The sequence below is a fragment of the Theropithecus gelada genome, chromosome 5 (genome assembly GCF_003255815.1).
Source record: "Theropithecus gelada isolate Dixy chromosome 5, Tgel_1.0, whole genome shotgun sequence".
Taxonomy (NCBI): Eukaryota; Metazoa; Chordata; class Mammalia; order Primates; family Cercopithecidae; genus Theropithecus; species Theropithecus gelada.
The window spans coordinates 111,302,659-111,318,180 of record NC_037672.1 but is presented as its reverse complement, the minus strand read 5'-3'; positions in this window follow the sequence as shown (position 1 = coordinate 111,318,180).

The window sequence follows — 15,522 nt, the reverse complement described above, 5'->3', positions numbered from 1 at the left end:
ATTTTAGCAAATCTGCCTCATTTGACTTAGTCTAAATCGTTGGGTATTAAAATAGTTCAATCTGAGTAAGCATCTGAAGGTTTGCTCACAGTTCAGCAATTTTGGCAGATTAGAGAATAAAACATAAGTACCATTCTTTCAGAGATTGTGACCCACACAATTAAAACATTCTAATTTTACCAGTCTGGCCTCTTCCATATCCTGTTGGTTATATAGTGAATCTACTACTGCTCTATTTGCCCATGAACTTGAAGATATGGCTATGAAGCATCAAATGAAGATTGGCCAATTATCTACTTATTTGAATGGGAATACCAACTATATAATTCAAGGCCTCTGTTTTACTAGTTTTAGTCATTTTACTGAATCATTTGATTTAGCTGGCCACTTAGATCAAATAATTAAATAAATGCTTAAAGTATTAAGAACCTACTTGTGGACACCAAAATTTACAACCATTCCCTGTTTCCAAAAATACTTGCTGCTGCTGATGTTACTTCTACTTGTATCCTAGGTATAGTCATGGCAATCATCACATGTGCAATGTCAGCAATTGACTAAGTAGTAGAATAAATTCAATGCAATGCCAGCAACTACTAAGTAATTGGGATACATTCATTCATCCAGGTTTAATGTGATGCTTCTGTGAATGTCCCGGAAGATAAATATTTTTTGAAAAAAGAATGTTTTATTGTTTCTGAGATATGAGGAAGTGCTCAAATCTTCCTCTCTTCAAAATGTCAGAGAGTCCCTATTCCAGACTTGCACGCCTAAACTTTTGCCAATGGTGGAAGTTGGTATGATTCGCCTGTGCCACTCAGATCATAGGATTCATATCACAGAGCTTCTGGGACCCTGGCTTGTGCAAGCTCCATATAAGCCCTGGATATTCAACAGCATTTTCCTTAGGGAAGGAGAGTGTTATGAAATTGAAAGCACATAAAGCTATTTGGTATCTCCTATTTTTAAAAAATGTACTATAATTTTAAGTAATTTAAATGCAAAATAGAATTTCTAATTTCATCACCTATGCCAAAATTCCCATGACATTTCATGACACTGTCACTCTAGCATTTGCATATTTCTTTCTGTCTCAGTGAAATTGGTGTTTGAGGATTCTTTGCATATTCCTAGCTGAGTTTACTGTCAAACACAGTAAAATTTGCATATTTTTGTCTTACAAACTCAAAATAAGTTTTGATCATATTTGAATCATGTAAGCCATTTTCCCCCTTTGAAACATTTTACTTTACAGAAAGTTTCTTGTCTTAAAAATTACAGTAATAAATAATAAACATCACAGTAAAATTAACACCTTCATTTTCTCTATTTTTGTCATTGCAGTGTTTAATCTTTAGTTTTGATTAATCTAAATTCTATCTCTCAGAAGAACATAAGCAGAATTAAGAGAAAACCTACAAAATCAGGATTATGTATATGCAGCTCCTAGTACAATGCTTATCCTTAGGAAACGTTCAACAGCTAGTAATAATAGTAGCACAACTTAAGCAGACTTCTAATTCACTTACTCCTCAAAGACTATTGAGGAGTAGGCCCTGAGTTTGTCAGCCAGTTTGTGGGTATGATCCACTTTCTGGCACAGATACAAAGTAAACCACAGTTTTTGGGTCAAGAAGCTTAGTGTACAGTGACAGAGACAGAAGGTTTGTGCAAAGTGCTATTTGTGCAAAGTGTGTTGGGTAATAGAGAAAATGACTAACTATGGGATGTTGAAGCCAGAAAATGGTTCACAAAGCAAGGGACTTTTGGGCTTTAGAGATTCTGTGGGAGTTTTTCCAATAAATACAATTACTTAGTAGAGAGGGCCTTTGGGGGAATTAAAGATAACTGAATTATTGCTCTTTTTCCAGCAACATCAGGCCCAAGATTTTCTGATATCCCAGGAATGGGACCCACCTCCTCGCTATCACCCCATCTTCAGCTGAAGGCAAGAACAGCCACCCCATGACCTCCAAACTCAGTGCTCTGTGGCTTCTGAAATGAATTTCATCATGTTTCCAATACCAGTTCCCTTGTATCACATTCAGAAATCCAAGCTTCCCAGCTCACCTAATTTCACAGGTATTTATCGCCACCCTGCTTTCAGTGTCACCAATCTGATCACATCTCCCACATTCTTGATCACCCAAGTCCTTCCACCAAAGCTTGTTTCCAGTTGTCAGAAAATTCTTCTACTTCCTTAACCTCTTTATTGAACATTTCCTTCAGATTCTTGTTGAAATTAACCTGACTCCAGCAAACCCTGCTTTCCCTAGAGCCCTTCAAGAGGAAAATGTCTTGATTTTTTTCCTTTTTTTCCCCCCTGAGATGCCGTCTCACTCTGTTGCCCAGGTTGGAGGGCAGTGGAGCCATATCAGCTCACTGTAACCTCCGCCTCCCAGGTGAAAGCAATTGTCCTGCCTCAGCCTCCCAAGTAGCTGGGATTACAGGCGCATGTCACCACGCCCGGCTAATTTTTTGTATTTTTAGTAGAGATGGGGTTTCACCTTGTTGGCCAGGCTGGTCTTGAACTCCTGATCTCGTGATCCACCCACCTCGGCCTCCCAAAGTGCGGGGATTACAGGCGTTAGCCACCACACCCAGCCTATTATTTTCCTCTTATATGCTACATACTACGTGTGCTTAGAGCTTGAGGTAGCGTCCTCTCTGCTCCCTGTTGCTACTTCCAAACTGTCACTCCTACTTCACCCTTCAAAACTCTCATGTCTTTTGAAACACATGTTCTCATACTTTGCCACTATAGATTCCCTTCTTGTTAAGCAACTTAGGGACCTCTGAGTCACTGCTTTTCTCTCATTTATATATTTTCTGTCTTCATGGCTGTCTACTTCAAAATCCAATTAGATGACCCAACTAACACCTTGACCTCAATCCCTTTGTTTCCTTACCTCTGATAATCTTGTCATCTATCACTCTTCCATGACCCACTCACATGTCATATCTAGACATTGTCATCTCCCTGTACCATCTCTGAATTTCTCTTTTAAACATCTCATTGTAACTGTCATCTCCTATTCTTCTAGCCTACTTACTCTAGTAATCCACTCATGCAATTCATCATTTCATTACTAGCACTAATTCATTAACCCTATAACTTTCCTTTGTTCATCTTACCCTGTGTCCTCAGATGTCACCTGTACAGCTTGTTTTTCATGTTTTCCATCACATAACTACCTTTTTTTTTTTTTTTTTTTTTGAGAGAGAGAGACTGAGTCACACTCTATCACCCAGGTTGGAATGCAGAGGCATAATCATAGCTCACTGTATCCTCACCTTTCTGGGCTCAAGTATTCCTCCTCGCTCAGTCTCCTGAATAGTTTAGACTACAGGCGTTCGCCACTACACCCAGCTAACTTTCTTATTTTTGTGGAGATGGAGGTCTCACTGTGTTGCCTAGGCAGGTCTTGAACTCTTGGGCTGAAGCAATACTCCTGCCTAGGCCTCCCAAAGTGTTGGGGTTACAATCATGAGCCACTGTGCCCAGCTTTACTTTCTAACAAATGTCTTTAATGCCCCTTTTTCTTTCTCCCTCAATTATTCTTCCCTGGCAAAACCTAAACACTGGTCAAATCCAACTAACTGTTAATCTATTACTACATTTAAGTGGTTGAACACTACTGGAAAATATTACATAATTATGCTTATTGGAATTAGTATGAACAACATCTTGCTAAAGACAATGCCTAATTCTATGCTTTCATCTGTCACTTCCTGCTCATTGCAAGATTTTTTTTTCTATAGATATGTTATCTATTATTGTGTGTTTCAGCTTGAGTGTACTTGCATTTAACACCACCATAAGTGCATTTTTATATAGAATTCTCTCAAGACAACATTCCATAAGCCAGTGACTTGACCTCTATCTCCTTTTCAGCTCTTCAGGCAGTAACAAAAATGCAGGATTTCCTCACGACTAGCTATAGCAAGAAATTGCTACAGAACACATATTTAGTGCATCATGCATTTGCTTTCTGTTGTGTTTTGCCTTATTTCACCATGTATAGCCTTTAAGAATCTATGGCCTAGATAAGCCTTTAAATACCTAGTCATTTAACATTGTAATCCATAACCATTTTATCTTTCCCTTGTCCCCCATACAAGATTTTGGATCATATGTAATTTCCATCTTCCAACTATCAGATATTGTTCAATGGCATTTAACTTCCTACACTCAGATGTTGTTAAATGTACTGACTCAGTTCTTCCAAAGCCTGTAAAGAATGCATCCTCACCAGGTACCTTTGCTTTGTCCTACAGCTCAAACTCAATAAGCTCCAAATCTTTAGTCTCTACAGACTGCATCTGCTTTAGAAAAACTGCATTGTGTCTGCCACAGCCCTCATTGAATGTTTTTTGGTTTTTATTTTTTTAGGGGGAGGAATGAGGGTCTATGAAGGAAAGATGTTTCCTTATTTGTAAAATAATAAGAATATAATACATATCATGAGGTTTTTCTGATGTTTCAATGAGTTAATGTATGTAAATGTCAGCAGAGTCCTGGCATGTAGTAAGCATCTAATAAATGTCACTTTTATAATAATTATTAATACTTAGCCCAGTCTCTCTACCTTTGGCTTCACATTACTAATATTTACCAATTAACTCAAGGAAAAAACACTTTTTTTTTTGGTTGGTTTTCTTTGCCTTCTTGTCATCTCTTCTCTTCTTCTCTCTAGAGTCTTTTCTAGTCATCTATTGGCCTCTCTTCTGAGTAGGTATAATAAGAGCCTCTCCCTCTTGTTCATTCTAGTACTTCACTCTAATTATATTGTCTTCCACTTTCATTAAGGTGCTTTGGGAAATTTATCAAGTAATAATTGTAAAATAAGCACCCTAATGCTACAGTTGTTTAGAAGTAAACATTCCAATAAACATAAACATTAAAATTAATTTTAACTACAACATTTGTTCTTTATATAAGATCCATGGTATAAATTTCTTTTCAAAATTTACCAGAAGCCCTTAATGAAATGTTTATCAGTATTTCTAGATTATTAATGGTGATGAAAAATTTCAAGCCCTCTAGTGGTCAATAATATCTTGCTCATTCTCTAAGACTGACAGCATTCTTCAAATAAATTGAAAAATTAGTATGACTTAACAAAAAATATTTCCACCAAGAGTGGATTAGATATTATCCATGTCCCCTTCTCAGCATACTACAGCTCAAGCCAAATTATTCATTACACCAAAAAAATTGTTACATATAAATGTTAATTAAATTTTAATAATATATTTATTTTTATTAGGAATAAGAAAAAATCACAAAACACAAGATAAATTATCAGTTCTTCCTGACTTGAAAGTGAGGAAAATATTTTAGAAATACAATAAATTGAGTTTTTTGGCTTCAGGACCACAGGTGGCCACTTATTATTTATATATGTTACTTAGAGGAGGTAATAGATATTTCTAAGCATAGTTTCTATCCGCTTTTTTAAAACTCTAGACTATAATATTTACCTGAAAGAAATTATAGGAAGCAAACAAGATTAAAATACAGATTTTGACTAATTGACTACATGGAACAGAATAGGTGCTCATCAAATCCATAAAATAATCATGGTGTCATCACTATTGAGTAATAAAGGAAAACTAAGATATTTCTCTAATGTCTTACAAAATTCATATTCTTACTGGAATTACCTGATTAAATCTAAAATCAAGTGCATTTTTGTGCATTTAAATAACAATTATTCCAAGTTGTGTATGATTTAATAAGATAGTTACCTTTTTGCAAAACTCTATGATTTAAGTTTTTAATTTAAGTCACAGTTTGCTATTTTTTAAACTGCAGAAACACGTCTTTTTCTTCCATTTCAGGAACTAAAAACAAAATTAATTTTATTCAAAAAAAATGGCTAACTATAAATAACTGCAGTGATTCTGTGTAGTTAATGTAAGGCTATTACAAATATTTAAAATTAAAAAGAAAAAACAGAGACATAAAAATAGTAATGCATGGAAATGACATCTGACTTTTTAATCTCTAAAAAAGTAAATGAGTTTTTGATGAAATTATGTGATAATTATGTTTTATTTGTAAAATATCCTTGCTGCATTGTGTGATTGAGTATACATATAATACTTAAAAATAAAAAGACATATTATTTTCTCTCTTTTTTTCAGTTAAAGAAAATGTATAGACTTTTTCACTCATATAGACCAAGTAACAATTTATCATATTTTACTATAAAGTCACCAAGTGAAGCTTTAATGAATTTTATATGTAAGGACATATGTCTATTTCCTTGACCTAATTTCTCTGCCAAATTTAGATCTAGAAATATGTAAATACAGTGTAGCGTTTTGTTTCTTCAAGCCACATAGATTCTTAGTTGGAAAGCACCCCTGTACCAAAAGACAGATAAAAGAAAACAACAAAAAAATTAACATGTATATTTCATGTATACATAGCAGACACCCAGGGAATGAGTAATTCTCAAAGGAGTGGCTTTGAATCCCAGCTTACATAGCATCTTCAACAAAGAACAGTAAATTTTTTAGAGAAATAAGACAAAGGAAAAAGACTTTGAATCTCAATGGGTAGCAACTTGGGGAAAGGCAAATAAATGATGGATAAAGGCTAGTCAGTAAAGCTTATTAATGTAGATTCCTTGGGTATTTCAGATGATAAGGGTCCAAACCTTTTGTCTTTATAAATCGATATACCGCTTTTAGGCAAATAAAAACTACAAATAAAAAAAGGGAGGGCAGGAAGCTTTCCTGCATTTGCTTCTTCATAATTGTCTTCAGCAAAATGTGAACAATCCACATTTTGGGACTGCATATTCTGGTCTCCTACAGTAATTCTATAGGGTTCAATATATACTAAAAAGGAAGTAAGCATACCAGATAAAATAAAGAATGCCCAGTTAAATTTGAATTTCAGACAAACAGTGAATAATTATTTAACATCAATATGTCCCATGCAATAATTTTATGTATACTGTGTCTCAAATATTACATGGGCATATACTAAATAATTTATTGTTTATCTGAAGTTCAGATTTAACTAGGTGACCTGTATTTTTATTTGCTAAATTTGGTAACTTCAAAAGAAAGATTAAAATTATTTTTGGGAAAACACACAAAACAAATATTTCAACAATCATATCTTATATTTTAACTGAAAAATAAATGGATCTCCAGTCCCCTAGAAATGCAAAGTCAACCTACAAAGAATTTTAAACACATGGAGAAAAAAAAAAAAAAACACTAGCTCTTGCTCGAAATCTAGATCATGTTTATCATTTCTACTTGTTATATTTCTCATTCTAATACAAACATAAATAATCAACTCAACTCTTAGGAAATTTATGTGGTTAGTGAGCAGTCTGAAATATAAAAATTAGAACTGGGTGCGATGGCTCAGGCATGTAATCCCAGCACTTTGGGAGGGCAAGGTGGGAGAATTGCTTGAGGCCAAGGGTTCGAGACCAGCCTGGACAACATGGTGAAATCTTTCTCTACAAAAAAGTGCAAAAATTAGCCAAGTGTGGTGGTATGTGACTATAGTCCCAGCAGTTTGGGAGGCTGAAGCGAGAGGACCACTTGAGTCCAGAAGGTCAAGTCTATAGTGAGCCATGATTATGTCACTGTACTCCAGTCTGGGCAACAGTGAGTCTCTGTCTCAAAAAAAAAAAAAAAAAAAAAAAAAAAAGAAGAGAAAAAAGAAAAGAGGTTTTGGGAAGAACTATCACGTCTACCACATTCTATCTAATTGACAACTTATTTTTTTAAAACATACCCTTACCTTCTGAATCACAGCTAATTGAGCCAGGAATGGGTAGCACATTCAATCAAAATCTCTTTTCTGGCGATTTGCAATTTATTCATTTTATTCATATTCATTTTCTTTGGGTGACTGGATCTGAAACATGCAAACCCATGACCATTTGATGGGGCCTCCACTTGACCATATGCTGCCTTTCGAAAACTAGAAGAGATATCCTTTCTAGGACAACTCAGTCCTCGGGGTTCACTACATGGCTAGCAGAACTAGAACTGCATTTTAACTGCCTCAGCTGAATATCCTTGTGTAGTGAGCCACCCCTATACCCTTATGGGGTATCCTTGCCCTTTTATGCCATGTAAAATAAACAGTAGAGCATAGAAAGAAGTACAAATGAGAGATGGAGTCAGAATACTGCTAGCTTTTTGATATTTTTACGTTTCTAAATTCTAAATCTCTTTGAGACAAGGATTATTCCTGTCATTGCATTCTGTAAAATATACTTGAATCGTTATAATAAATTCTTCCTCTTCTTTCTGCCACTTGAAATCAAAGAATTGCAATTAGTTACATAAATACCAGCTTTAAAGTAATGTTTAGGAATCACTGGCAGATTCTGATAAGATTCTGGCAATAACCTATATTGAATTGATGTTTGAATACATCATAGTGCCTTCCTTTTACTTCTAGATTGATCTCTTGAAATCCTTTCAGATTCTGGGTCTCTTAAGGTTTCAGATTGATAAATCCTTCTTGAATAAGGTTTCAGATTGATAAATCCTTCTTGAATATAGTGAACAAAAAGGATTGTCTTCAAATGCATCCAGAATGAGTTTAATTTTCATTCACTTCCTATGTATAATGGCTTCCTCAGGCTGGACAATAAGCCATATTGTCATAAAATGCCTTTTTTTCCCCTTTGGAACAATTCGTAAACATAAAATTGGAGAGGTGGTACAAAAAGAAGGAATCAGAAACTTATATACAAACACATATTAATGACATAAAAAAACAAAGATGGAAACAGAGAGATAAACAAGAACCAAAGTGGAACCACTGAATATGTCATTACAATAAAACCTCTCTGAGCAGTAGCTTATAGTTTACCAAAATTTTTTGTTTTGTTCTGTTTTATTTTACTATGATGGTTGTGGGGGAAAGTCTCGTTTTCTTACACACTATGACATCTTGGGCATTCACAGAACCATTTTCATATATTAGTTTCCTTCTAGCTAGAGGAATAGGGAGTCGGCACTCACTTTCTTTATTATTGTGTATGAGAGGTAAACTCAAGCATGTAGTTCATTATAAACATCTTTTGTAATCATGTGTTTACAAGCATCAGTTTCACATAATACTTTCCAGAGGATGTTCCTGCCATTGTTTGCTGCATAGTAAGATATTTTCCTTCTTATAGTTACAATCACAGTTTGGATCTAAATAAATACTTCGCTGACATAGAAATTACCATTTCATGAATCTGAGATAAGAAATTTAGAGCAGATAAAAGTATCAATATTTTCTTGCTTTATACTTAATTTTATTCTATATCAACAAAAATCCCTAAAGAGTAAACTTCCTAACTTCATTTTATTAATTTTCAATTATTTGAATATATAGTCACATATAAAACACATATTTTTATTTTCATTTAGTGATTCTCTAAAATATGCATCTTGGTAGCATCTTACATATTACATTCTCAGAATGAGCTTTGGGAATCCAAGAGACCTGGATCAAATGACAGAGCTCTCTGCCTTCTACTAAGTGTGACATAATGGAAGCAAATATACCACTAATTGAATCTTGTTTGCTAAAACCTACAATAGATATAATAAGCTTTAGTTTTCTGAGTTGTTGAAGAGGTTAAAAGCGATATATAAAATGTTGTTGAAAAAAAACAGGTTCTTGTCACACGACCAGGAAAATTTTGGCACGTGGATGCATTGGAGGGTGAGTAGGGCAGGATTTATCGGGTGAAAAAGGGCAGGATTTATCGGGTGAAAAGAGAAAAGGAAAAATAACACTCAGCGAAGTGAGAGTCCTGCTAGCAGGTTTCCCGCCTCACAGATTGAATCCCAGGTCACCACACAGGAACAGGAGAGGCCAGGCTCCTCCCCCTTGCAAATGGCGGGGACTTCCCAAGGCTCCACCCGGTCATCCCAGTGCGGAGGTGGGCATTATTCAGAAACAATCAGTCGGGAAGGCCCAGCTTCATCCACGACCAGCAGTCCGGCTTTTCAGCCTTCAGGCTGCTCTAGGCTTGAAGGTGGGGTTTCTCCGGGGACCCTTGGCTGTCTCCTGTATCTATCAGTAACATGGCTAATGATGTGTTTGGCACAGTATATGCTAAATAAGTAATAGTTATTATGGAAGGAATGCATACGTTGGGAAATTTATTTTAGGACCTAACTTCTTAAGTTGTTCTCATTTTTAATATAGAAGATGACTAATGGGAATCCTAGAAGACTGAAGCAGTGAGCTGGTAGTTAGGAAGGGGTGGCTCAATAGGTAAAACAGTCAGGAGACATGGCAGCCACTGAGTACCAAGATAATAAAAGTTCCCTTCATGATGATGGCATATTAGAGAGAAGGAATAAATCCTAATATACAGATGAAAGAGATATTTTTTAATACAGAATTTGTAGGTATTAAATCTATAGATACTTGTTGGAAATGAAGAATACAAGGGAAGAGCAGTCCAGCATTACTACTCCAAGGATTGAATTTGAATAAATAGGAAAATTGTACCGCAAACAGATACTGAAACTTTAGAAAGGATACACATTGGCAACAAACAGGAAGCGGGAAATAAGAATGAGCTACTCAGAACTACTGAGGCTAATTATCATGATGTGTGACTTACCTATATGGAGATAATGGCTAAGGGCTTTGGCAGTGTTATACATGCCAAAGCTGTGGGAAAGACCCAAGTTTAAGAAAAAAGGAAAGGAAGAAGAACAAGGTAACAAAATGAAAATGAAGGAACAATTCATAGCAGTAGAAAAACCAGGAGAACTGGATTTGAGAAAGTCCAAGGAAGACAGTTTCAAGAAAAGATGGTGTGATACACATGTGTTTGGTCTTTATCACCAGTTTCTGGCATTCAGCTTCTAAAACCCTTGGAATCTCAGGAGTTGTGTCTTTTGTATGCTAATGAGATGACTGGTGGCTGTGGTTCCCTAGATAGGATGGGTTCTGGTCACTAGAAAAACTAAAGCATGAATAGACTCCAGGGAGGGGAGAAGGAGCTAAAGATTGAGTTAATCAATAATGGCCTGATTTAATAAATCGTTCCTCCGTAATTGAAAACCTCTATAAAAAACTCTAAATGATGAGTTTTGGGGAACAGCCAGGTTGATTAACACTTAAATTTGGTCCACGTGCTGGGAGGTAGCAGGCCCCCAGTTCCATGGAACAGAAGCTCCTGCATTGGGAACCCTTCTGGGCCTCTTCACCTGGCTGTTCATTGCATTCTTTGATAAAGACACGCTCCGTGATGATGGCATATAAGTGGGAAGGAATAAATCCCAATAGGAGTTGAAAGAGATACTTTTAGTACAGAATTATAGGATTTGGAAATTGCCAGAAATGAGACACAAGGAAACAACAGTCACACATCATTACTCCAAGGATTGAAAACTCCCATCTCCGATAATAAAATGGCAAACTGTTTTCCTGAGTTTTGTGAGTGGTTCTAACAAATTATCAAACCCGTGGAGGGGAATATGGGAACCCCTCCCCATAATTTATAGCCAGCTAGTTATAAATACATGTGCCAACCTGGGACTTGGGACAGAAGTCTGAAGTGGGGACAGTTTTGTGGAACTGAGCCTTTAACCTGCAGAGTCTGTGCTAACATTTGGTGATTTCATGTTGGAAATGAATTGAGTCAAAACAGTTCAGAGGTGGTAACTGGCTATGCAGATTTCTGCAGATTAACATGAGGTTGAGGCTTAACTCAATTGGCTGGATTTGGTCATTGGGAGTCCTTGGTCATAAGCAGGATCCTCAGAGTAGTAGAGGGATGGAAGCCAGACCGCACAGACTTAAACAGAGGGTGGTGATAGCTATTGACAGAACCCACATGAATGTTAATCCTTCCTTTACATTTCTGAGAATATTCACATTCTGACCTTGCCAGCCTGTTGGAAGAGCCTAGATTAAAGATCAGGAAGCAGATCTTGGAAATGGGATAAGGATTTGAGATGGGGCTTGAGGGTGGAGCCAGGAGAATGGCATTAAGAAAATGAGTTTTATTAGCTGGGTGTGGTGATGTATGCCTGTAGTCCCAGCTACTCAGGAGGCTGAGGCAGGAGAATTGCTTGAACCCAGGAGGCGGAGGTTGCAGTGAGCCAAGATTGTGCCACTGCACTCCAGCCTGGGTGACAGAGTAAGACTCTGTATTAAAAAAAAAAAAAAGAAAAAGAAAAAGAAAAAAGAAAATGAGTTTGTCTCTAGTTGCTGGGATATGTAGTGAGGATTTAGGAGTTTATCGTTCCTTTCCCCCCCTTACAACTTAGTCCATATTTGCAGACCCTTACTTGGATTATCCTAATACAAAATAGAATACTAAGTTGGGGCATGGAGGTACCAGAATCAGGGAGAAGTAACAACGGAAGGTGATCCCTAAAAGCAAGAGAGGAAAGATGGGCTTAGCCAAACTTCTATAGCAGGACGTATTATAGTAACTACAGAAGTAGTGTGTTTAGAAAACAAGTCACCAATCTCTCTGGAAAAGCAGTACTGACTGACTGATATTATTTGACACTTAGGGACTAGGGTTGCTAATTAGCAAAGAAGGAAATTCAGCTGATTTTCCTCAGAAGACAAATTACTTCTATAGTCCATTTGCTCACTTAACACTGCTCTTCCCCTTAAAAATCAGCCAAACTTAAGTAGCTAAATATTTTCAGCATTGCCCATCTGAGAAGTATAGTATATCTATGAATATCTAGCTGTGGCATAGGAAATGAATAAAAATATGGAAGGTAATATACAGTGATTAAAAATACAAGCTTTGGGCTCAGCCTACGTGGGTTTGCTTCCTTACTCAATCACTTCCTTTGAACACACATGACTGTGCCCATTTCCTCATCTATAAAATGAGGGTAATAGACAACTAGCTCAGAAAGTTCTGAGTCATATAGCAAACACTCAACAAATGTTACCCATTACAATTATCTTAGATATTCTGGATTATTAAACTTGAATTGACCCATGTTTTCAGTGAGAAATAAACATTTAGTACCCAAGTTTTCTCATTCATAAAATGAAAAGTATTGTATATCTTACAAGATTACTGTGAAATTAGGCCATGCAAAGAAGTTATTCCTGGTCCCTATCCTATTTCCCCATCGCCAAATCTCAATCACAGAGCTTACAAATTCCCACTTCTGATTCTGGAATCTACATTCTAATACACAAATATATGTAAATTCAAAAGTTAAATTTCTTTGTAGCACTCTTTGCTTTTATTGTACAAGTAAAATATATTCAATGAAGAAAAATTTTAAAATTCTGGGCCCAGTGCAGTAGTTCAGTCCTGCAATCCCAGCACTTTGGGAGGCTGAGGTAAGAGGATTGCTTGAGTCCAGGAGTTTGAGACCAGCCTAGGCAACACAGGGAGAAAAGTACAGAAAACACAAAACGTAGCCAGGTCTGTTGCATTGCACACTTGTGGTCCCAGCTACTCAGGAGACTGAGGTAGGTAGATTGCTTGAGTACAGGTGATCGAGGCTGCAGTGAGCCATGATTGTACCACTCTGCATTCAGATCTGGGCAACAAAGACAGACTCTGTCTCAAAAAAAAAAATTCTAAAAAAAATTATTCATATTTCTACCTCCATAGGAGGTATCATAATTAAAATTAGTTAGTTTTACTTAGAGAACTTAATATCTATCCATCATCTATCCATGTAAACAACCAAACACAAAACTGAGGTTAAAATATGTAAACTTTTGAATAACTTTAATTTTATTAATATATTGTGACACTTTTCTCTCACAATACTTCCCTACAGCATAATTCGATGCAATAATAGCTTTATATATTTTATTGTATGGCTATCCCAGTGTTTGTGAACTTCCTGTGTTTACATTAACTCCTCAAAATATCTTTAAACAATCTGTTAATAAAGCGCTATGAACAGAATACCATCTTGACAGAATCCTAGTGCTTCAGAAGGAAACTAGAGGTGAGATATTTATAGCATTTAAAGTCTGGCCTCCAGTGGTTTAATGAAGTCTTTCTTGAAGGGGAATTGATTGAGAATTGGGCAAAGTTCATGATCTACTAGTTTAAAATTGGTGAAAACTGTGAACTCTTGATAACTAAACTGATAAGCAAGATACTCCCAGGTGGCAAGTTCCTCTCTAATCACTTGATGTGATGGAATTGTCTGAAACAAACAGTAATTCTTTGATTTGTAGTTTTATATTTCCTGAGCAGAATTTAAAAACAAAAAAAAACCCCAGTCATGCCAACATAAGTGCTCTACAGTTTTATCTGATTTGTATTAACACAGAAGTTATCAGTTGTCAATTTTTTTAAAAAAAATTTACTATTAATTTTCCAAATATATTTTAAATATTCATTGATCTGTATTTTTACTACCACCACCTAAAGTCTAGCTATCACTTTTTCTTACCTTGTCTTTTGAAGTCACTGTTGATAGGGAAAATTCATTTTCCACCAGACAGTGATAACGAACGCTATAATACAGACATGTCACACCCATTCTTAAATCCTTTCAGTGTTTGCACAGTTCTTCATATAATTTTAAGTGCCCCATGAGATCCTATTCTGCCAATTCTATAGAATCATTTTACTTACTACACTCTTACCACATCAGATCCACTTGGGTTCCGTGAATTTGTCCTTCTTCATCTGCTAGAATGCTTTTCCCTGTACTTTCTCTTTCATTTAGTTATTATTAATAATATTATTATTAACTATTAACTATTATTAACTAAATAATAGGGTCCTTTGGATCTCATTTTGCTCATACATTCTCAGAAAAACCTTCTGTGCCTATTCCACCAAGACAAATAATATACATTCTCATAGTTCCCCATATTCTTCCTTTATATTACTTAATTTTTTAATAAGTAATTGGTTTAATGCCTATTTGTCCCACTCAAAAATAAACACTATAAAAGTGGAGACACTATTTTTTCCACATTATATTCTCAGAGCACCTGGCCTAACACACACCCCCCAATTTATAGAATAAACGTTGCAAAATTAATTACACCAGTCTTCATAATTAAGCTGTAGGAGTCCTTCATTTTGTTTTCTATTACTATGCTGTTTGACAACCCACCATAATTACCTCCACCTTCAAAAACACCTTTTCACTCTTAAGTTGACAGCACTCTTTCCTTGTTAAACAAACCAAGCAGTTGTGAAAAAGAGGTGTTGTTCACATACAAGTTACTAATTGAGGCTCTTTTTTTTTTTAACCACTGATAAATGAAATAGAAAAGCATTAAAAATGGGAGAGTTTAAAGATAAAGATGCATCACCTTTTCCAATGGTATTGTCATAACTTTCAGAACCTTTAAAAATCTGTTTTCCTCATTGAATGGAAATCATGTGTGGGGGCAGTGGGGGAAGAAGGCGGGGAAAATAGGAACGAGAATGTAGTGTTTCTTAAAAAAAAATTATTTAACTATAAAGAGAGTTGTTCTGGCTGGAGTTGGGCCATTCTACAATATAGCTAACTCTCAATTACCACACTAATGGACACAGGTACAATAGACAA